The sequence below is a fragment of the Salminus brasiliensis genome, chromosome 10 (assembly GCF_030463535.1).
Source record: "Salminus brasiliensis chromosome 10, fSalBra1.hap2, whole genome shotgun sequence".
In the NCBI taxonomy this organism is placed as follows: Eukaryota; Metazoa; Chordata; class Actinopteri; order Characiformes; family Bryconidae; genus Salminus; species Salminus brasiliensis.
In genome coordinates, this window is record NC_132887.1 from 19816067 (window position 1) to 19829483 (window position 13417).

Sequence of the window (13417 nt, forward strand, 5' to 3'; positions counted from 1 at the left end):
GCATGGGCCACCTCTTTCTTCCACACTGCATTGAGTAGGGCAGGACATATAGAGGTGAACTGTTCAGATAGCCCAGAGTTGGGCCGACTCGGGGGACGCGGCTGGGTATTTGTGTGGGCTCAGCACATCTTTATCCCACGGGCAAGAATTTACAAATAGAATTAAAATGGATGCCGCGGCTTTAATTTTCTGATGCAGTGACCCGTTCCGCGGCGGTGTAATAGGGGGTCCCAGTGTGACAATTAGAATGAATCACTCCTGAGCAAAATTTGCCATATGGATTCATGCCTCATCAGGAAGCGAATTGACTCAAATGATTTCTCTGTTGGAACTTAAGGACCACTGCTCTGCCTTCCCTGCCATTTTCCGGCGTGCTGGTGTCCGGACGTGTTAGGGAAGATAACACTGCAGTGCGGTTCTTTGAGATATATTTCTAACTGCGGAGAGCCTTCAAATGCACCATCAGAGCTCACCATATGAAGGACAAATAACAGTGCAGTAGCAAGGTTAACTAGCTGTCATCATGTAATTTAGAGTGTGCTGAGAGAGTAGGAACTCATATTGAGACCACTTTGTTGTTATTGCAAAGCCACTTGGATCAGATGGTTGCTGTTTAAGGGTATATGATGAGATATAAATAGGATTTACATCTTATAAATGTATATAATTATTTCCATTCTTCTGTACATTTACTTTCATTATACAAAATATAATTGTATCCATTACAGAACTAAAAATTGTCGCTGAAAAATATCACGTCAACGTAAAGTCAATGTATTCGATGTAAAAGGATTTGACGATTTTATATTCATATCCATTCTATTGGTCCATTCATTGTGATATTTTATATAAGTCATATAAAGAACTAATAGATTCCAAAATGACTTTTATAATGTAAATAATTATATATTTATGTAATTACATATTGTGTAGTTATATAGTTTTATAATTACATTCAATTTACATTCTGCATTGACAAGTAAAGGATTATATTATAATACAAAAATACTGTACAAACAACTGTGAATTTTAATGAAATCAAATCCAAATACTGTAAAAGATAGATAATCACAGATAGATCTACAATGGTTGCCCGACTACCCTGACATCAGTACTGTGCAACAGACTCAGATTACCCAAGAACATTTTAATCTTGAATGTGTCCTTTTAAACCCACTACACATTAGCATTAGAGTAACGTTGAGTTTGAACAATAGCATAGAAGAACCGCATTTGTAATGAAGATGTTCGAGTGTGGTTCTTTATGGAACCAAAAGTGGTTCTTCTATGACATCGCTCAAAGTGATGTCATGAAATAACATGCTGAAGCCCCTCCTCCTAATCCCACATCCTATACATACCATCTCTACCTTGATAAGTCTTCGCACCCTCCACCACCCCATCTCCCCCATATTAACTCATATCTCTCATTCCTGCCTCCACTTATCAGAGAGGGGGAATAGGCTTCCTACCACAAGCAGAACAGACCTGAACTTAAGTCTAAAGTTCTCTGAGTGCCCTCCCCTCTCTGCATTCTCCTCCCACATTACCTATCAACTAGCAAAGAACCATTTGAAGCTCCTCTTTAATAGTACAGCATGAAAAAGAAGAATGAACTGTCAGTAAGCTTATTGATAAACTAGTAGGAGGTCAGTTTTAGTAAAGACATCTTAGGACATTTTAGGGTTTTATGTACATAGTACTAAAAAAGAGTCATAACAATAGTGAGAAACTGTGTTATATTGTATATAGTGTATATATATATATATATATATTGAATGGTCTGCAAGATTTTTTTCTATTTTAAGCAAGCAAAGGACCAAATATATTTTCAAATTTAATGATGCAAACCATTGCATTTCCTAAAGAACCCTGGAGGAGCCTATTGTCTAAATCAGGTAGCAGTTATATTCTATTTGCTAAATGCTACCAGTCAACACCTGATTTAATTTAATGAAGGACTTAACATTTAATGAAATAGCTAAGCTTAAGGAAAATACCTGTGCAAATAGCAAGCACTATGAACAGACTGACAAACAGACAACATCCAGATCCTGGCTACATTTTAAAGGAGGTTTTTCATGAAGTTTTCTCAATCCTTAGATTAAAAATCTAGATATGTTTGCCAACAAATGAATCACAAATGCTTCAGACTGAGGAGCAATACATGGCAATGTATGAAAGTGAGCCATTTGGTAAGTTCCTGAGTATCGAGTGAGAGGGCCCATTTGATCTAAGATACAAATAACCTCATCATCTGAACAGGCCAAAATCAATATTTTCATTTTCCTGTTGCAGTCCCCAAAAATAAACTAATGAAGGAATATTAGAATATCATTTGTCTCATTGCTGATAGCCATTAAATAAATCCAGAGTCATCCACGACTCTCAGAGACTGGAGTGGTATAGGTTTTATTGATCTGAGAAATGTACTGCAGTGTTATATGTACTGTGATTACAATGAATCATCATTTGTCAACCTCTGTTCATGTTTGCTCTGCATTCAGACTTCAGGTTTCCCTTTATATAAAGCATTACTTGACTTAGTGCCATTAGATTTGGAACTGGGCATATTTAAGACTTGAAGAACAGGGCAATATACAAGTGAGAGCACAAATACAAGGGCAACCAAAGTATGGTCAATACTAGAGGCATAACCAAGAGAAGAAACAATCAAGCAACCAAATCAGAAGGACAAGCCAACTAGGCAAAACCCATACAACAAGTCAAGATCATATACACAATGACAACCACAAGAGCCCACTCAGTATGCAACTAGAGGTTGGCAATACTTCCATGTTCAGGAGGTGAGCTTGGAACACATAGATTATACACACTGGTTGAAACTTGACACAGGTATTAGTACTTCAGAGCCAATGAACAGAAAAACTGGCTGACATGTGACTGAGCCAGCAAGCAAAAAGGGAATTATAGTAGTTGTAGTTTTTGATACCTGGAGGTGTGACAGATTTCTGAGGTTTGTAAACAGTTTGGACTGGTCAACATGGGCCCACAAATTGACAGTGCAACATTTTAAAAATGCTATAAAGAATACCATACAAATAAGGGCTGATATCCAACCAGCTACATGTTTCTGGGGGTTTTATCCAGTTACTAAACACCAATTGTTGTTATTTGCAGGTTATTCCTCTGTTATTATATATTTTTTTAAGATACATTTGGCTGTAGAGTTTTGTAGAGTGGTTTTCTGAACATATGATTAAAACTAATAGTCTGTTTCTGTCTTTTCACTTACTTGTTTTAGCAAATTCACCTGCAATCAAGAACCCATCCTCTACTGTTTTAGTATGAGCTCAGTGCAGCTGTTTCCAGTTATTTATTGATTTTTAGAAGACAGGTGGTGAAGATGCAGTTTATCCAGAGAACTGATGAAATGTTCACCTCTGTCAATGCTGTTCAATCAGATTTGCAAACATGTTTCTCAGACAAGCAAGCGAAACCCCAGCCTTCCTACCTCACATGACTAACCAAACTCTACTGAACTGGTAAATCTGATTGAAATATTAATCAATATTTGATTTAGCTCCTTGCTGTATCTGACAGTGCATCCTTGGCTCGAAGATGCTTTACTTCAGATTTAACAAGATAGATAACAACAGTGTGAACCACACAAGCCAAAGGTGCAACTCCAGAACCATCTACAAGAGGTAGATGAGAAGAAGAGAGCCTTGTATATTAAGTACACCTTTTACCCAGGTAAAGAACCATTTGCTTTACTAAATAACTCTTGAGGAACCCATTTTGTTATGGGTTTTGTGCATTTCACTGATTTTCAGTTGTAAAGTTCATGTTTCTTTCCCCTTTTATTTCACTAATAGTACAACAAGAGTCTGTGAAACATTAAGCTGGAGAGGAAACCAGTTAGGAAGACATCACAGAGAATGAACCAAAGGCTAAAAGGTCTAAGCAGCTCATTTAGGAAACCCAATGAGTTTAGTTAGAAGGTTACCTTGCAGGACGAAAAGGAATTCAATACTGAGGATGGGCACAGTATTCTAACATGGTGGGCATTGCCTTCTGAAGGTTTCCCATGATGCTGGGTTTGCTTTTATTGTCCATCTGATGAATCCGTAAGAATCCCTTAGCTATCAGAATTCTGGCATTGTCAAGATTCAATGTCAAATTCTTCTACCTTTAGACTTTGACTGTACTGGACATACAGAAAGCACAGAAAGCTCCACTTCTGCATGCTGAATTTCGCAATGCCCAACCTGGACCCAGCTATTCAAGAGGCAGACTTTAATGAGTTTTATTAAAAGGGTAACAAAAACCCTAAAAAAAAGTCCTTAAATTAGTCGTCTTCGAGATGCTAAACTAAACTAAGGCAGGCTTGAACTCAGTTGTCATTACTCAGATATCTCACAGCATGAACAAGCACAGGGCCTCAGTTCCCGTGGCTAATGCAGGATTAGTGAGGACACCTATACGGTTTTAATACTGTATTTCAACACCAGTGTGGAGAGGACCTTCACTAGTCTCACTTTACACAAACACAAAATATCCCTTTAAAATGAATCCTGTGTGTGTGGGTGTGTGTTTGTTCAGCGTCTATCATCATTCTGTGGCGCAGCTTTGGAAAGCTAAGATAAAGAGTCAACACACAGGTCTCCTTCAACTGTCACATTAATGCCCGGCAGTGCCGCAGCATAAGAGCAGCAGATTACTACCCAAATTAGGATTCATTTACACCAGCTGTTGGTCCAGTTTCACTCAGACAGAGAGAAATAAGCCCTCACCCCCGACTAAACTGATCTGTAACCTGTGGTGTGGCCTTGAATATGTAGCAGATTTGTTGAAAGTGGAGGGTGGGGAAGTGTACTGGATTGTATTTGCCACTTCTGTTTAGCTTTCTATGAATAAAAATGTGAATTCTCTAAATGATAAACCGTACAACCATTCAAATTTAAGGCACATACTGAAATGCTTTTGCATCAAGGGTACTGGAAAGGAGCTAAAAGGAGCCAAGAGTTAATGAGGTTAAACATAATGGTACTGTGTATTTTTGCTCTTAGGCTACATTCAGATGGTCAATCGTTGATGCATCGTAGATGCTGACCTGATATTCAACCAACATTTAACGGAATGTCTCTGATTGACTATTGAATGTAACCCTGCATCTAATCCAAACCTTAACCTAAAGGGTTAGATTTAAGGGTAAGTTTAAGGTTAGGGTTACGTTTAGGTTTTAGGGCTGATTTAAGGTTAAGATTTAGGGTTGGATGTAGGGTTACATTCAATAGATGATCATTTACATTCAACAGTTCATTTGAATGTCAGGTGAGCATCTACGAGGCATCTATAATGGACCAGCCAAGTAAAGTGTGGGGGCTAGGGTTGTGGGTTCGATGCTTTCTCGGGTCACTGTCTGTGAAGAATTTGCCATGTTTTCCCTGTGGATGCTCTGTGTACACCGGTTTCCTCCTACCTTCCCAAAACACATGATAGGTTTATCAGCCTTCCTAAATTGACCCCAGGTGTGAGTAATGGATGTGTGTGGTGCACTTAGATTTTACCTGCTTGCTTTCCCAGATTTAGCTTTTCTTGCACAGCACTTTTGACATCTCCTTCTGATGTGTCGTTAGCTCTAGCCTGAGGTGGTCCAGTTTGATTTCAAGGGAGCAAACACTGAAGAGAAGCGATCGTAAAACCCAGTCAGTTAGGATTAGCTTTAATCTGTTTTGGTCATGCCAGAGTTTCTTTTTAATAAACAATATCTACGTTTTTTTGTATGTATTTTCCATTTGCCAAACTCCTATTATTCAACTATGCAAAGGAAAATGAACTAATGATGTAGGCTACATTATGTGGAATATTAGCTCATACTAAGCAGGCTAGTTCATCCTAACATCATCCATATTGCCAGCTGTTCATTGAGAAGGCAGTTGCGTCCCACTGCTTTGTTTTAAAAGGCAGCTTGACGAAATAAAAATACAAATCTATGAGTTTTCATCTTTGTTAGATCATGTCCTTTACATGTGCACACAAATGCGACAACAGCACAGGGATTACATTATTAATGAAGAAGCCGAGATTAAACAGCAGAAAAGCTGCTTTTTTTCCCTCAACATGAAAGGGTTAAGACACATTTGGCTCTCATGAATGCACAAGATTGAATAGGTAAATAAGTAAATGAAACAGTCCATTACACCCATTGGCTCTCTTTGTCCTTGGAAGGTCATGCAATAGAGGTCTGGGTTGGGTGGAGAATAGGGGGGAATTTGTTCTAGTAGGGGGCTTGTGGTCTCATCTTCAGATCCACTGCATGCTGTGTTATTAGCCAAGCACAGTGCATCGGAGCATTGTCACCGGGTACATCTAGTTATCACATCTCACACTCAGCCACCTGCTGAGTTCAGAGAGCAAGCTCCACTCCCCCCCCACGACCCCTCGGTGTCTCTGCTGGAGCCCTCGGATATGGAAAACACGCTCATGAATATTCAAGCCTTGGCCGTGAAAGAAACAATAAGATGCGCGGAGCGGGCGGATTCCTGTAGGTCTGGAAGAAATGTAGTTATTTACGACAGGACGCCAATTGAGCTCACTTCTTATTTTTGGAAAAAAAAAGGAAAGAAAGAAAGAGAATGGTGCCAAATGAGGCATCAAAGGGAGCTAATGCAAAAGCAGACCTATTTTATTAGAGAGGTGCAATTTGGCTTTCATTATTTTTGAATCAGGTCCTCCAAGGATCCACAAAACATTCCTCCCATGACAATCGCACTTTATACAGCTGAGTAGGCTTATTTTTAATCTTTAATTTGTTTTTCTTTGCTTTTCATGTTCTGGCGGGTACATGGGAGGTAGCTATAGCAACAATGTCAGGCGAGCTCCTGACAAGGCCTACAATAAGATAAGTATACGATGGTTGTGTTGGTGCTCATGGATTCAGTTTCCCAACTATAGTGTTCAAAATAAAGATGCCAAAAATAATTCTTTGGAGTAGTGCCATTAAAGAAGGACTCGGTTTCTATAAGGAAACTTTCATTTTATAGCAACATTATATAGCAATTTTACTTTGAATAACAGCTTTACAATTATTTGATGGTACACTGACTGTTAGGGACTATTGCATCTCTGTCTTTGCAATTCTGGGCCTATAATGCAGACTACTGCGCTATGTAACTTTTGGTAACCAGAGTCATATTTAGTAATATTACTTGTCGGTCCACATGGTTCTTTATGGTTGTCAAAAATGCATGTGCACAGCTATCCAGGAGGGAGAGCTCAAAGTGTGATTTGTATTACAACAGTGGTGTAAAAGGAAATGATACTCCTAAACAGTAGGGGGAGCCCAGGAGCACAAACTTCTTACTCTAATTCTGCTTTAACTAATAATTTTTACTAACAAACTAAATTTAACTATGTTATGTCATATCAGACTTTCTCACTTGAAGAAGTAGCCTACTCGTACTTAATTTGAGATGGTATTTGATGTTGTTGTAGTACAGAAATGAAGGGTTTAAAGGAGCATTATGCAGAAATATGTAAGGCTCCCCCTATAATTTTGAAGTATAATTCAGTTTTAAACTTTTATTAATATAAATCATACTCCTCAGCCATACACATGCATTTGTTGACAAGCTGATAGATACAGAACCAACAAAGACAACATCTGAAGTGAAAGAGGCATGTAGACTGACAAGTTATAGTAATACCTCAGATTTTAGATGAATATGGCTTGGGTTATGCAGCATTTCGCAGTTCTTGTGAAAGGTCTCGTGCAGCTCCACCAAAACTAGATGCAATTTTAAAGGCTTTTTTTCAGAATTATGTTTTATAAGCCAGAATTCTCAGAATCCAGCCAAGAAGCTCATGTAGGATGGATGGATGGATTATGGGTAAGGTGGTCTCTAGGTGGGCATGGACTGTGATTGGGTTTGGGTTTGTATGTTTTGACTTTCCAAAAAGGCCCCATCATTACAACCCACCTTAATCTCACAGGGTCCCCTTTTTAGGTTATACTGTGCAGTGTACAATCCAGATGGGGCCCATGTTTAACCACTCCTGGTCCTGTCACTGACCCTGGTGGGCATCCATATGTGTGGCCACTGTGGAACCTGAGGACCAAACATTCTGGTTCCCAGCTGGAAGACCCATACAGGCCTCACATGTATATATTAGCTGGGAAGGTATGTTGTTATCACACTCACTGTGGAGGATTGAAATGTGATCTGGAGTAAATTAGAAAATTCTGATTCTCTGTTGCTTTATTTGTCAGCATAATAGGCCAGTGATGGCTAAATACAAGCTGAAAATGTCTCAGACCACTAGCAATAGTCCCAATAAAAGAGTATGAGAGACCAAGGTAGATGTTGGGTCCCTGAATCCTACTGAGCCCCTGTGTGTGTGGAAGCAGAATCTACTATGATACTATTATCAGGTTCAACCTATTAGCAAATACGTTCCCACCAGTGGGATTTGCTGCGGCTAGTCCATGGTTAGTATGGTCCCACCGGTGGGATTGGAATGTTTGGCATAGAACGTTTAGCTTCGAACTTGGCGCTAAAATCAGCTTTAGTTTTTACTAGTTCATCTAACCTGCTTCCTCCTGCTGCTAAAACACAACACCAGTATTAAACAATGCAAATCTGCCAGTCATTCTGGCCAGACACTTGCTCGTTTGAGATCCATGTGCTCATTTTTATAATTTTAAAGACATAAAATACACATTAAGTTGGTTAATCTCACAGCATTAAATTAATATTCCACCTGAAAATAATGCCACAGTCTAATTGCCGAGATAAGCGCACAACAAACATGTTGTTTACAATTATATTTTAAAGCATTTTGTATTAGTCGGATCCAATGAATACATGAATCATAGTCATAAGATGTATCCCCTTTAAAACTGGCCAAAAATCTGCTATATTAATAAAAAATACCACAGGAAACTTGAGCCGATCCTTTGCACAGCTACAGCCCGCTGATTCTCCACACCGTTCTACAGATGACCTACAGCTGAGTTGCTGTAACGGTCAAATCCTAGTACTCTCCACTCTGCTTGTGCCAAAAGAACTCACTCTATGTGGACCACCACAGACAGCCAGAACTCACTGGCTGTTCAGTAAAAATGCTGTTATTCCATATGTTTGTATGTGATGTCAAAAACAATATATGGCATATTCCAAGAGCTCTTTCTAAGTAAAGTTTGCTTTGGGAGATTAGTTTTTTTCTGAATGACTTTTCTGCTGTGTTGCCAATAATGCATGTGTGAAAAGAGCTACTTTCCACTGTAACTTTTAGCCAAGAACCATTAAGGAACCTTTTCTTTAGGAGTGCACTGCAGTTATTCCGAGCTATTCCAACTGACCATCTTGTGAAGAGGCCCCCGAAGGCAGCCTGAGACAGCTCTGTTCTGTCTCAGAGGGAACCTACTCTAAACTCTTGCATCTAGCAATGCAGGCAGCAGATTCTTTAATACCTGACGGTGTCTGCCGGATTCTCTTGAATAAGGCGCTTCCGAGAGGCGTCAGGCCCTAAGTGTGTGGATTACAGCCGTCTACATTTGTATAATTCCTGTGATAATAGGATAAAGCTGCTTCAGCTGGCAGAATCTGTATGGAAAATGGATTATTGGAAGGCTTTCGCCAACGGGATGTTGAATCTAGGAGTTATCATCCTAAACAGGCAGAATCTCAAGAGGACACCTCACTTCTCCAGGGCCATGAAGACGCCTCTCTATGTCAATATTGTGGTGGATGGGGATAGGCATGGTATGGGGAAGCACGTCGGGTCCTTATGGAACCTCAATTTGCAGAGAGAAATTTGCATTTCTGTAATGGCATTTCCAAAGATGTGTTTATTGTGAGCTTAGGCACGCTCAGAGAAGCCACTGAAGTAGTGCGTGTGTTTTTCCTGATACTCATTATTGAGGGAATTAGCATTTCCATGCATGCAGAAGCAATTACTGATAATTTCAGTACATATAAAATTTACACATCAAATCAACATGGGCTCAATTATGGGCCAGTAGTCTCGTGCCGATATGCCGTGCACTTTGCACAATTATCATCTGAGGCCTGGATGGAGCGCTGGCTGAACCATTGATCCATATCTCTGCCACCGATACAGTGCTCATCAGCATTTTGCAATGCTCTCGCAGTTTCAAACGCATCTAATTTAGCCACGATTATAGCTTAGCAGACAAAAGAAGAAATTCTAATGGGATTGTTTGAATGTGTGATGACATCAGTGCTTTGATATGACAGTAAAGCAAGTCCCATTAAGATCAGAACATCTCAACTCCAGTTTTGGAGACTCAGTGGAATTCTCATTACTTCGTTCATGCTGGGCGCATGATAATGAAATTACTTTTGAACGCATGTCATCAGCCATTCTCTGAGAACAAGAAACAGCTAATAACAGTCCTAGGTGAATTTGTTTTGCAAGAAAGCAATAAGCCTGTTCCAAAAGTTAACAATTTCCATACTTTCATTTTTTCCCCTCTCAGTTTTAACATTATAAGGTTTGAAAAGAAGAACCATAACCACATGGTCTTTTTTGTCTTTTTGCAGTCTGCAAATGAGACATGAGTGTAGGATTCATAACTAACAGTCAAGTATTTCATGTGCTGCTATTTCTAAACGCTTTGGGCAAAAATATTGATTGCCAGCTTTCTTCATTTAAGGGGATTTTCTCTGGAAGAATCAGACATAGCGATTTGAATTGGAAACATTTTCTGAAGGAGATTCCAATATCAATCAGTAAGTGATCAAAGGACAACGTTAGAATGTTAGATACAACAAAGACCGTCCAACCCTTTTGAACAAACACCTCTTCCATGTTGGACTTGCAGAAACATGACAGACGAGCACTGATGTAAGCCTGAGTGAAGCCTTTCGTGCAACTGTGTACATGCAGCACGAGTGGCATCAACCTCGTTCCTCGCTCACTAATACAAATTACATCATCCCCAGCAGCCGCAGACTGTTTGGCCCACAAATCATTTCCAATGTCTCCAACCGCATTCTGTCAGCACGTGGAACAGGACTTTTCATCAGCTCCTGATCAGCAAAGAGCGATGGAGGAAGCTCATGGTCAGCCATCAAATCCACAAAGACAAAGCACAGCCTGAAAGAAAAAAAATGGGAGCATAGTGAAAGTGCTGACATCAGCATGCATGCATGGACATGCCTCCACTGACCTGCAGCTTTTTGGTCAATGAGCAGAGCAGATGAAAACATTAAAGAGTTCAGTTGTAATTATTTAGGACATGATGTATAAAGCATGCAGAAGGTTGGCATTTCAAAACAGTGCTAAAAAGAATGTTTTAAATGGTCTCAATTTAATTTTGTTTTATTTATCTGCCAACTGTTCAAAGATCAGCCATTAAGAACAATATGCAATATTTCAGAGATTAGATATGTGATAATCTAAATGCATACAAAAGAGTAATTCAGAGGGAAATGGGTGAAGAAAGGCCTCTTTCTTTTTTCACTACCTAAAAACACACAACACAAGTCAACACTCTCAGTCTGAAAGGATGTGGAGACCATCAAGTAGCTCTTACTGAGACATCAAGAACAACTTTCACGTCAAACAAAGAAGTTGCTGGTGTTCTCAGAACAATGGACTGACTACCCGTTAGTCCAGACCTCAACATCATTCAATGTGTTTGGAATTACGTAAGCCCCTTTTCAGACATAAATAGTAACCCAGAACTTTTCCAGATATTACCTGGAGGAGCTGTATGTGTGAATGCAAATGTCTGAGTCGGTTGTACCAGACATTACCCAGACTTTATCCTGCCAGCCCCCTAGTATAAAGTCCAAGTAATTTCCGAGTGAGCCCATGTGTGAATAAAGCAAGTCATTTTCTGGAGAATTCACTGTGGGCATGTTGATGTTTCTCATGTGATTGGCCCGAAACCAAGCTCCAGGAACCAATGTTATTTCCACAGCGTTCTCTTTTTGCATCATGCCTTGACTCCTGCACATGCTACAAAAGAGTGTCTACAGGATACATGTGTGAAAGGGCACATTTCCAAAGTTTATTTTTAAATAATTAGGATCAGAGGCGTGAAAAAAATTCTGAAAGAATTCACCCAAAAACAAATTGTAATAAAAGTAATTCAGTTAAAGTCAGTTAAATTTTCAGTTAAAAACATTATTGTCATTATACTAATACAGACTTGTACAGTACAACAAAATACTGGCAAAGTCTCGAGTGCAGAATATACCATAGTGCAAGGACAATAGACAAAACACAAGGCAAGGTGCATAGACAATAAGTACAAAGACAATAAATGCACAAATATGCAAATATGTGCATGTGCAAATGTGTGATTAAGTAAGTAAATAATGCCCAAAAGTTTAACCATACTAATATTAAAATGGAATAAATGTGTAGAGCAGTTATGTGTTGTACATATTAATGAAGGGTAAAACAGGGATTTTTTTTTATAATATATTTAGTTATTTTCCTGATGTTAAAAAATTAATAGCATGTCCTCAATGGCCAGTATTCATGAGAGAATATCATTGTTTCTTTCCCCAATTTGGAAGACCAATTGTCCAATCCCTGTTCATGTGAACTCTCCCTATCACTAGCAATGCCCCTAACACTAGGAGGCTGACAACTAAAACATATCTCCTCTGACACACATGAAGCCAGCCACCACCTCTTTTCGAACTGCTGGCTCCCCAGCTTCGATACAACAGCTAACGGATGCCTGTGCTGACCAACATTATACTGGGAGTAATGTTGGGAGGAAGTACCATGAACCCACCCCTGAGAGAACAAGGCCAATTGTGCTCTCTCAGACTCTGTCTGATGACGGCAAGCAGCATGACCAGGGATTCGACCCAGCGATCTTCAAATCATAATGGCAGTGCCTTAGCCCACTGGACCTCTCAGACCCCCATTGCTGTTGTTTTTGCTTAAAATGAGTAAAACGTGCAAATGCAGTCCAGTTGAACAGGTTCACGCCTGTTAGATACCAACGCTAAACCATGCTTTCATTACAGCCTAAGATAACAGTGACTTGTAACCTGAGATCAGCGTTAACGCTTAACATGATGCTGCTACAGTGTCCTTGGTTTCCAATCATTCTTCTATTTATTTGCTGTAAAAACATTGGGGACAGCATAGCAGAATTGTAAGCTCTATCATAACCATGGTTTGTCAGACTGTGGAATGTTGCTAGTGAATCACCTGCTGAAAGGCTCTCGCCCAAAGCTCCAAGGCCCAACACGACCTCATTCCTCATGTAGGAGCTGTCCGAGCAGCGATCAGCCATGCACACAACACAAAGACCACTGGGGAATGCTTTGGAACTTAGGCCTAACAGGCCACTCACCCTGTAACCAAGGATACATCCATCTCCGAGCCTCAGTAACCTCTTCTGAAATAGAGCTGAGATGGGTTGATCGGTTCCGTAAGTGAAGCACCTGAAGTGATG